The sequence below is a fragment of the Neltuma alba genome, unplaced genomic scaffold (genome assembly GCF_004799145.2).
Source record: "Neltuma alba isolate B1F8T4 unplaced genomic scaffold, ASM479914v2 tig00013029_pilon, whole genome shotgun sequence".
Taxonomy (NCBI): domain Eukaryota; kingdom Viridiplantae; phylum Streptophyta; class Magnoliopsida; order Fabales; family Fabaceae; genus Neltuma; species Neltuma alba.
The window spans coordinates 49,276-61,325 of record NW_021637376.1 but is presented as its reverse complement, the minus strand read 5'-3'; positions in this window follow the sequence as shown (position 1 = coordinate 61,325).

The following is a 12,050-nucleotide window of genomic DNA, read 5'->3' as shown; positions in this document are numbered from 1 at the left end:
TTAATATCCTCTTTTCTTTTCCTACTTGATTGTGTATCAATAGTGGTAATTTAGGAAAAAAAGATAAATATGAGAAATAAATTTTATATTTAAAATCAAGATCAGCTCAATAATTAGATAATATATTAACGAGTATAAAATATTTTAACAAAAAGTGCATTTTTGCTAAAACAATGCTCCATCTAATAAATGTTAGAGCTATTAAGAAAATTAGTATGTAAAAAATATGTTTTTTTTAAATATCCTATTTAATCATTTAGAAAGAAGCTAGCGCATTTATGAAAGCATAAAAACTCCACCGAGAATATGTAATTAATAAAGATAATTTGGAGGAGAATCATAGATTTGATAAGTGGATAAAAATCTTATATATATATATAAATATATATTTAAGATTAAAATAAACTCTTCAATTAACTCTCATATAAGAGAAAGAAAGTACTCATCCAATCCTTAATATAAAACTTATTTAACTAATTTGATTATATTAAAGAAATCAGGTAAATCAGTTAATTATAAGAAATATTATTTTTTTTCTAAAATACTATAATCATCTTTCTTAATATCATCCCTTCATGTTCTACTTGATTATGGTCGAGGAAGTATCAATAAGGATAATTTAAGAAAAACTAATAAATATATTTTATATTTAAGATCAAAATCAACTCAACAATTAAGTTGTATATTAAGCATAATAGAGGAGTATTAATTTATGCCAGGCATCAACCAATAATAGAAGGTGGATCCATGTTAATGATTGTCCAGGTAAATGCGTTTGTTGAACAAATTATAGCGGTTTCATAAAGTATGAAACATCGGAATCAACTTTAGCCCCTAACCTAATAGCTTTTCATGCAATACATAACAACCATGCATACACACACAAGAAAATGACGTTGGCCCCAATTTAAAAAAAAAGGGAAAAAGGAAAATGACGTACACCATTACTAAAAACATGTGACGCTCCGATGATGAACGAGTATTTTTAAAAAAGCATATCTCAGTTCCCCCGTTAGGCCCTTGACTTTAACTTTGACGATAATTTAATTAATTAACAGTTGCATAATGTAGCACGAATATGTAATGTAATAAACATAAACAAATCTTTTTTTAAAAAAAAGTATTCGGGAGGGAATCTTGATGGGTCGCTCTTCCGTTTGAGATTCGCGTATATGTTCCCTTAACTTATCCCAAAATGGGGACAAAATTAAAATTTAAAGGGGAAGCAAAGAAATGAGCACATTTGAAACGTGACCAAAAAAGTTGGGTGAGGAGGAAAGGCACGTGTGATAATGCCAGGTGGCAAGGGCTGTCATGTGACGTGGCGCAGTTTGGTGGCTACGCGGCCCTACCAAAGCGAACTGGCACTGGCGGGTACTGTGTGATGCTCCCCACTGAACGGACCTAAAGTGCTCTCAGCTCACTAACAGTGTGTTTGGATTGCCGATTTATTGGGGTAATGTGCTTGGGAGTAATGTGAAATGCAGGTAAAGGTATTTAAGTAGCTCCCGTCTTACTAACAGGACTTGGGTCTAGCGGTTCGAATCCTCACTGAGAGAGGTGCTCACATTTAGTGCCGACAGTAACTCGAATAGGATTGCCTTCAATAGGAAGATACTTATGCTGTAGCAAAAAAAAAAAAAGGAGGTCTCGTCTTTATCTAATAATATGATTTTTTTTGGGTAACAATTTAATTATTTTTATTTATTATATTTCTTAAATTTATCAAACTATGTACATGTAATATAATGTCTCTTGTTCTTAAGATAAGACATAATGAACTAATTTAAAGAGATTATAAAAACTGAATAAATTATTTAATTATATCATATGTTATATGATCTCTCTAAAATATTTATATATATCACTAGATTATAAATAAATTTATAAGTCAGGCTATTTTATATCTGAACTTATTATTACTTATCCAAATGAGTTTCAATTTATCAAACTGACTTTTATAAAAGTCCATTTAAACATAAATTGTAATATCCTAAATTTTATTTTAAGATTTATACAAAAAATTAAATTAATAAATAATAAATAATAATAATATAAAATATATTAATATTTTATTATTATTATTATTATAAAATAACAATATTTTATTTTAAAAAAAAAAAGAAACCCCACCCACCTTTTTGCCAACAGTGAAAATTTGGGGAGTTGAAAGCAATCAAGAAGGAATTAAAAAGAGAGAGAGGAAACGGTTGCAAGAGATAAACGAGAGAAGGGGTGATTAAAAAGAAGGAAAGAGAGGATGAGACAAAGTAGAGAGCATGAGAGACAAAGAGAAAAAAAAGAGAAAGCAAGCTGAGCATGCGTGCTTTCTGAAGGATAAGGCAAATATTTAGAAATCATTTTGGTAAATAAAATCACTTCTTTTCATCAAGTTTTCTTTATAAATATTTTTTTATATATTTTAAGCTTTCTAATAACAGTAATACTATAGTTATTAGAGAAAATTTTGAAATTTAGATACGGAGTAAGTGTTGAGTTTTGATGAGTGTTAACCACAGTATTGTAGATCTATTATAGCATATCATTTCTATTGGTTTAGATTTGTCTATTTATTGATTTTAGTATTTAAAAATTAATTTTTAGTTGGAAAATCTATTATTTATCAGATATATTATATATTATACCAATAAAAAATTAAGTTAAATAATTTATTTGAGTTGTTTGATATTTTATTAAGATTTTAATCAGTTTAATTTTATTTATTGGGTGATTGGAGGTTTTAAAATAATTATTTTAGCTAAAATTCTATTATTTGTGAGGGAAAAAAATTGATAGTTTTATTATTAAAATTTTAATTATATTATTTATTTATAAATATTTGAAGTACTATTGAATTTTTAATGGTTTGGTTTTGAGGTTTAAACTTGAAATGAAATTTTTAAAATTTAAAATATAATAATTTCATATTTGGAAATTTTGAAAAATTCTTTTTTATTAAAGTAACTAATTCAGAGGATGTAAATGAATATTTTGGCTTGTTAGAAAATTTATAAGTTAGTTCTAAAATACTTAATTTTGAATTAGGACAGTTGTGAGAATTTAGGATAAAAATTAAATTAAATTAAATTAGAAACTTAGCTAATATATATAAGTTTATATTAATATGTGGTTATATTAATTGTGTAGATTAATTATTGGATTATTAGTTTGAGCATGAGGTTGACTTTGTGGTAATCCTTTTTATAGCGTTAGTGAAAGGTAATCACTTTCCACTTGTTATGTATACTTGTATGATGCTTATGATGATTTCAAATTACATGATATTCTTAAAATACCATTGGGCTATGATTTGAGCAATGAAATATATTACTGTTGAAATTGCCTTGAGATACTTCATGTCATTGAAAAACAATTATGAATTTATGAATTTATAAAGTTGTCATGTAGGACATGAATTTATTGAGAAATGGTTTTGAGGATTGATGTTGAATATTAAAATTTAGAAATCTTGATTTTGGTAAATGTGAAAGTTATTATATTGTTGGTAAATAATTATCTTATAAATCTCATGAGTATAAATACAATAGGGGATGGTAAACATTGATTGATGGAAGACATATTACAGGGAGAATAAAGGGTGAATTTTGTACATATTATAGGAAGAATAAGGTGGTAGGACGCTAGATGTACAGTGGTTGATCTTTTGGCCCTTTCATGTACTGTAGGGCATTTAACACCTCGCTAGTGGAGTAGAGGAGGAAACCATGGTCCAGTCTTGTGCTCTGTGGATTTTGGCCTATTTACATCATCTGATCAGTAAGCTTATTATGTTGAGCTACCAGTCACATGGGTTAGTACTAGCCCAAAGGTTTAAGTAGAGGAAATAAGGCGTGAGAAAATAAAGAGAAATTGAGAGTGAGATATTGTATTTTGATATATATATATATATATATATATAACTATGTGACAATTGTGAATGTTATGATTTTTGCAACTGTTCCGCTTGATAGCTCTGAAGCACTTATTTGTATGCCTGATGAGTAGAATTGTTGGTTACTAAGGCTTTTATCTCACCTCATGGTTTAACATTTTCAGGTAATAGCTTTAGGGTTGGTCCGTTAGGGAAGGCGACGGAGGCTTAGCTATCAAGTTTATCTTGTAGAGCTGCCTTTTTGTCATGTGATGGGTATTTGAATATTGTCACATATAACTCTTTTTGCATACTCTGATTTATTTAAGACTAATTGTCTTAGTTATATTTGTCACTAGATTATATGCTGGTAGAAGGCTAGATGTCTCTAGCAGTTTACTTGTGTTTATAGGTTGTTGATCCATAATAACTTTTGAAAATAGTTAATTAATGTTGGTTTAAAAGAATTTTATTCGAAAAATATCATGTTATTAACTTAGAGTTAAATGTGATATTCTGGACTTCGCAAGGTCCAAGACCCAATTATTGTGAAATACTATTATTATGGTTAATATTTCAGACAAATCAAATTTCTTTTTATAACTATGGTTGCCTTTTCAAAAATTACACTAAGATTCTTTTCTGCCATGATTAGTATTATCAAATTTTGGATTTAAAAAGGTTAGCAACATGTTGGAGATAACCGTTGTTACATAAATCAACTGACTTTTACCTCAACTCATGTTTGTAAAAATCAAATGAAATAAAAGTCAATTTTGCTATTACTAATCCAAACACACCCTAACATCACTTCATCAGGTGAGATTATGTGGGGCCCATGTGTCTGTCACCCCCTCGTCCCACGCTGTTCTTCACTTCTACTCACTAATCTCCGCACAAGTTCTATCCATCCACATCCCACTGACACCTAATTTCATGTTGCAAGTAGTTCTTTTTAATAATATTATCCGGGTGGACTTTCATATGATCGCAAGCAACTGGAGAATAACTAAAAACTTGCTAGAAATGGTAACTGAAACCGCAATTTTTAATGGTAATTTATAACATACGATAAAAGTACTCCCTCCGTTCCTTATTATAAGAGACGAATAACCGAATTACGTTGATCAAAAAAACAGTTAAAATTAGTTAAGAACAATTAATGTGTAAAAAGTATGATTTTTTTTCCAAAAATGCCCTCATTAATAAGGAGAGAGAGTATGAAAGAGAACAATAGTAAATTCTTAAAAGAAAGAGAAGTGGGAAGGAGAGAGAGTGTGAGTTGGAGACAATAAATATGGGTAAAATAGGAAATCAACACAAAAAAGTAGAGACAATTTTTAAGTGTCTCTTATATTTAGGAACATGCTATAAGCATCAAATGTCTCTTATAATAAGGAACGGAGGGAGTATATGATAAAAGTTTTCTCCTATGAGATATTTGGCATTTTCCAAAAAGTGCTTTTAAAAATCATTTTTTTGTAAATTGAGACAAAATCTTCTATATATTTACTTCAAATACTGTAAAATTACTTTTAAAATCATGATTTGGTTCTATCCAAACATCCCTTTAATTTACGTGAACATGCTTTTGATAAGCAACTTCAAACAAACATTGAATCCTTAGTCTTGGAATATAATGCATATGTGTTTTTAAATATTTATCTATTTTTATAATGCATGGTTCATAATTTTATAGTATTTTAAAAAAAATTTCAAAATACTCCTGTTTAAAGGACAAATTTGAAATGAACAGAAAATTGTTTGAACACAAGCAAATTTCTTGGTCTGCATAATTTTGACAAAGTTAGTTTGAATAAATCATTTCAACCATTTTAATGAAATTCTCCCATACTTCTAAGCAACTAGTCTGTCAACATGTTGAGTTTCTTTTTTTTCATATATTTTTTATCATTTTAAATTTGGTGGAAGGAAGTCACGTACTTATTATATTTATGAAGAGTCAAACACACAATGTCAGATTTAAACATGATTTAAAGACATGCTAAATGTCAATTAAGTCAAATGACTCCAATAAAATGTGGAGGATCTGAATCATATAATTTCACATTAATTTTGTATTTCAATTAAAAAAAACCTTATTTTCTTTTCTTTTTTTTTTAGTTAAAGACAACCTTGATATTTTAGGGTCTATTTGGCTCAACAAAAAGAAAGGGGGATGAATTTTAATAGAGGGAAGTGAAGGTAAAGAGAGGGGAGAGATTTTAATATTATTTTGTTTGGATTGATCAGAAGTGAGGGAATAAGAGGAATGTTAATGTTACTTTGTTTGGTTAAGGAGGGAAGGAGAGGAAAAATATTTTATGTGGACAATTTTACCCTTCTTTATTTAAGTTGTCTTTTCAAACTTTTTAAAATATTGAAAAAAAATTAAGCTTTTAGTCCTTTAACTTCTGATTCACTTATAACTTAATTTCTCAACCATAATTCTAAATGACTCAGTTCCTAAACTTTCGATTTGCTTATGACTCAGTCCCTCATCTTTTGATTTTTTTTATATTATTATCTTTATCATTATGACTCGGCCCTACATGGCAAACCATCCTTGAAATTGCTCCCGCCTAAGCTCCATCTGGATTTTTTTATAATAGTAAATAAAAAGAACAAAGGGTTGGAGGACGGACAAGGGAGGGAAAGAAAGTTGCGGAGCCCCCAAGCTTACCGACGTCTGTGATGTTGAGATTCAAAAGCTCCACTGATCAATCTAAATTTCGCTTCCATTAGTCTTGTCTCTTTTTAAGTCCTATCAGAATTATTTTAAAAAAATGTGGCCGGCTGTTTTATTAGAACGATCCAAACTCTGCTATCCTAGTCCAAATCTAGAACCATGGCCCGCAACCTCGCTCCTCATCAATCGCAGGATCGCATGACTTCCATCTCTCTTATTTCCATCATTGTCATCGTCTTCCTCCATTCTTCATCACCAATATCCAACTTCAGCGACGCCATTCACCACTCCCTCCTGCAGAATCAAGGAATGTCACCTAACAGGTGAGAGAAGGATTGGAACAATTCAGTCCGTCATTGCTTTGCAGTCGAGCGCCGTCTTCAACTCGAGTCGTCCCTTGCCTTACCACCAGTTTGCGTCTTTCTCTGTCTTGTGACTCTTCCGGTTTGTTCGTGTGCATTTTCCAATTCTTGTCCTGTGTTCGACTGTTTCTCCTTCATCTTCAACTTATGGTGCCATCGTCTCTGAGGTTGTCCATAGTGGATGTTTGAATAAGCTATTTTCTGTCCATCTTTTCCCTTTTTAACTTTCTTTTATATCTTTTTTTGCTATATATTGTGGGAGAATTTGTGAAATAAGTTTATAACCCATCATCTCAAAGACCAAAACCGATATAAGATCGAAAATCGAACTAAAATATTTCGATTAATTCAATTCGGTTAATTTCTATTGATAAGTTTCGGTTTGGTTTTAAAAATTCATTTTATTTGGTTTTCAGTTTTCAATGAAAACCGAATGCTCCTCCTTACAATCAAATCTAAATTTATAATATTTTTGTCGTTTCGCCAATATCTGTTGATATTTTAAGGTTAACATACAACATAGAGTCTTTAATACAATATACTGTCTCCCCTTCTTATAACTATAAGATTTAATTAATTAATTTATAAGTTGGCATAAAAAATAACTAATTTATCATGATTAAAAAAAATTGATTCAATTGATTTTTTAAAATTATTATTGTATAAAAAATGTGTCACTTTTCATAAAATCCTGAGTACTACCTCGAATGCTGACTATAAAAATTAGAAAATAGTTTTGTTTTGATAAAAAAATATAAAATTTCAAGTGACTTTATTTTTTAAATGGATAATTTTTTTTTGAAAAAACTTCCCTATTACTTGCTTATAGTAAAAGGGTTTTCATAGGGATAATTAATGGTTAGAAAAGATATCCTTGAAAAATCAATATATATTTATTATAGATAACTAATTTATTCAATATTCACATATTAGTTATATAACTCTGATAGGTTGATGCTAAAGATCAGGTGGAGTATTAAGTAGAGGAGATAGAGCTGATTAAAAAAATAGAGGGGATAAAGAGCAAAAAGAAACAAGTGAAATTAATTAAGATAATGTGAGAAAAAGTATTAGATAAGGAAGATGATGCTGGAAAAAAATAATAATAATATTAGTTGCCAAAAAAAGGATTATTTGAAACTAAATGATTTTAAAGTTACAGAACTAAAAGTATACTTTATAAAAGAAAAATATATTTCTAGGTCCTTCTAGTTTGATCAGATTTTGAATTAGGTTCAATTCTTATAATTTTATTTCTTTTTATTGAATCCTTGTAGTTGATTTTATTAAATTTACAAGTCCTTCTGTCCTTAATGTTGCAAACGCCATTAACTCGTAATGGTAGATGATGATCTTGCAGCGTGCTCCCCCCACCCCAAGTTTGTGTCTCTCTCTCTATCACTTGTCTCTCTCATCTGTTGAACCTAAGCATGATGAGCTCCATGACACCCAAAAGGAGTGAAGCAGGACTGCCTCTTCGATTGATCATACTCCTCATCAACATGGGCATGCTGCTTCTATGCAGTTATAAATATATTCAATTAATTAAATATATTTTCCTTTTTATAAAATAAGGGATCAAATTAAAATTTAATACACCTCGAGTCTTTAATGTAAGATATATTTAATTAATTTGTTTATATTAAAGAAGTTAGTTAAGTATCAGAAATATGACATGTTTTTTTTAAATACCAAAATCATCTTTTTTAATATCCTCTTTCCTTCCCCTACTTAATCATGTATCACTAGGGATAATTTAAGAAAAAATAATAAATATGAGAAATAAGTCTTATATCTAAGATTAAAATCATTAGATCTTGTATTAAAGACTAGATGGGTATCAAATTTTTTAACAAAAAGTGCATTTTTGCTAAAACAATGCTCCCTCTTGAAGCTATTAATAAAATTAGTTGATAGAAAATATGTATCAATTTTTTTTTGCAAACTATCCTATTTAATCATTTAGAAAAAAAACTAGCGCATTTATGAAAACTCCACCTAGAATGTGGAATTAATAAAGATAATTTGGAGGAGAATATAAATTTGATGAGTGGAAAGAAACTTATACATATTTTTAAGATTAAAATAAAGTCTTCAATTAACTCTTATATAAGAGAAAGAAGGTACTACCTCCTGTTCTAAATATAAGACCTAGTTAAGTAATTTGAATGAATTAAGAAAATAAGTTAAATTAGTCATTTGGAATAAATAGGGGTTATCTTTCCTAAAATATCCTTATTAATCAAGTTTGTTGGCCTAAACCACCATTATTAGAAGGACTATTTTGAAAATAAATAAATAAATATGAGAGACAAAATGGATTGAAATCTTATATTTAGAACTAATATAAAAAATCAAACAAAGTCTTATATCAAGGATGGGAGATAGTATTAACTAATGTCACATATCAACCAATAATAGAAGTTGAATCCATGTTAATGGATTTCCAAGTAAATGCGTTTTTTGAACGAATTATAATGATTTCAAACGAAGTCTTATACTACCTCCAGTATTTAATATAAGATCTTATTTGACTTTTATTTTGGTCCTAAATATTAAATCCCAATCCACTTTATCTCTCATATTTACTCAATTTTTTCTGATAGTCCTTCTAATAATTATAGTTTTAGTTAATACACTTAATTAGTAAGGATGTTTTAGAAAAGACAACACCTATTTAAGACAAATAACTAACTCAATTTACTTTTTTAATTTTCTCAAATCAATCAACTGGTTCTTATAATTAAGATCGGAGGTAGTATTAAAAACAGGAGGTAGCAGTTTTTTGGATAATAAATGACTACTATATATAGACAAGAAAATGACGTTGGTAAAAAAAAAAAAACAGAGAGAGAGAATGACGTACACTATTACTAAAAACATGTGACGCCCCGATGACAAACAAGCATTAAAAAAAGCATATCTCAATTCCTCCAATAGGTCTTTGACTTTGACGATAATTTAATTAATCAATAGTTGCATAGTATAGCACGAATATGTAATGTTATAAACATAAACAACTTTCTTAAAAGAAAAATTATTCGGGAAGGGAATCTTGATGGGTCGCATCTTCCATTTGAGATTCGCGTGTATGTTCCCTTAACTTATCCCAAAATGGGGACAAAATTAAAATTTAAAGGGGAAGCAAAGAAATGAACACATTTGAAACGTGACCCAAAAAGTTGGGTGAGGAGGAAAGGCTCGTGTGATAATGCCAGGTGGCAAAGGCTGTCGTGTGACGTGGCGCAGTTTGGTGATTACGCGGCCCTACCAGCTGCCAAAGCGAATTGGTATTACTGTGTGCTGCTCTCACCTGAACGGACCTAAAGTGCTCTCAGCTCAGTAGCATCACTGCATCAGGTGAGGTTATGTGGGGCCCATGCGTCTGTCATCCCTGGTCCCGCGGAATCTTCTTGCCACTTTCCAAACACTCACTTCACGCTGTTCTTCACTTCTGCTGAACAATTCCGCACAAGTTTCTTCATCCACACCCCACTGACAGCTAATTTCATTTTGGAAGTAGTTCTTTTTAATAGTATTATCTAGGTGGACTTTCGAATGATCGCAAACAAATAGGGAATAACTAAGGACTTATCAGAAATGGCAACTGAAATTGCAATTTTTAATTGTAATTTATTATATACAAAATACTACTCTGCTCTTGTTTATAGGGTAAGGAGAAAAGATATTTTTTGATCATACTAAGAAATTTTTTTTGTATAAATGTACAATTTCACCCTTTATTTATTATTATGTTGATTTTATTTATATGAGGTATAATGTATATCAAATAGGGATAAAGTTAGAAAATTATCAAATTTTAAATAAAATTTGATAAAGTTTAAAGTTTTTCTTAGTTTATATAAAACATATTGGAAGTGACTTATAAATAGAACTATGTGAGTAAGTATGTGATAGTATAAGTTTTATCTTAATTTACATGAACATGTTTATGATAAGTAGCTTCAAACAAGCATTAAATCCTTAGTCTCAAAATATAATGCATATATTTTTTAATATTTATCTATGTTTATAATACATGGTTCGTAATTTTATAATATTTAAAAAACATTTTAAAATACTCCTGTTTAAAGGACAGATTTGAAAGGAACAGAAAATTGTTTGAACACAAGCAAAACTTCTTGATCTGCGTAGTTTTGACAAAGTTAGTTTGAATTAGGGGTGTTCAAGGCCGGCCCGTCCCGGTCGGCCCGTTCCGGTCCCGGTCTTATTGGGACGGGACGGATCCGTCCCGAAATTTTTCGGGACGGGACAAACCGGGACGGGACAAAAAGGAACCGGGACGGGACGGGACACGGGACGGGGTCGTCCCGTCCCAGTCCCGTCCCGTTCCTTTTTTAAAAAAAAAAATTAATTTTTTTAATTTTTTATATAATATCATTTTTTTCATATTTTTTTAAGATTTGAGACTATTGTATGGAACTATGGATATATTTATTTAGAGCTTTTATATTTGTTAATGATTTGAGATTATTGATGATTAGAATTTTTAGCAAGTTTTTATTGTGTTAAAAGCTTTTGTTTAGAGTTTTTAATAACTATTATATGTAATATTTTGAGCTTTTGTTTAAGAGTGCCCAAACAAATAAAAAAGATGTTTTTATAAGATTTAAGCTCAAAAAAATATAATTAAAAAAATTAGATTTTTTAAAAAAATTAAAAAAAATTAAAAAAAATTATTTCGGGACGTCCCGGTCCCGTCCCGGATCCGTCCCGTCCCGACCGGGACCGGGACAACCCCGGGACGGGCCGGGACACGGGACAGAAAATCTGTCCCGTTACTGTTCATCGGGACGGAACCGGGACGGGCCTGTCCCGATCCCGATCCGTCCCGTGAACACCCCTAGTTTGAATAAATCATTTTAACCATTTTAATGTTTAATTTCTGCATTATTCTATTGTTTAATACTCCTTCCATGTTCCGTGATTGTGCTGAATGTTGTAGTAGTTGGCAGGAAACAACATAATTATTCAACAAAATTAAAAATTGATAATTTACTGAAAAGAAGTAGAAATACCGAAACTATATTACGAGGGTAAACACTTTCTACAAGTACATTTTCACTCAGACTTTTATACATTTCAACTCTTTTTTTTTTTTTTTTTG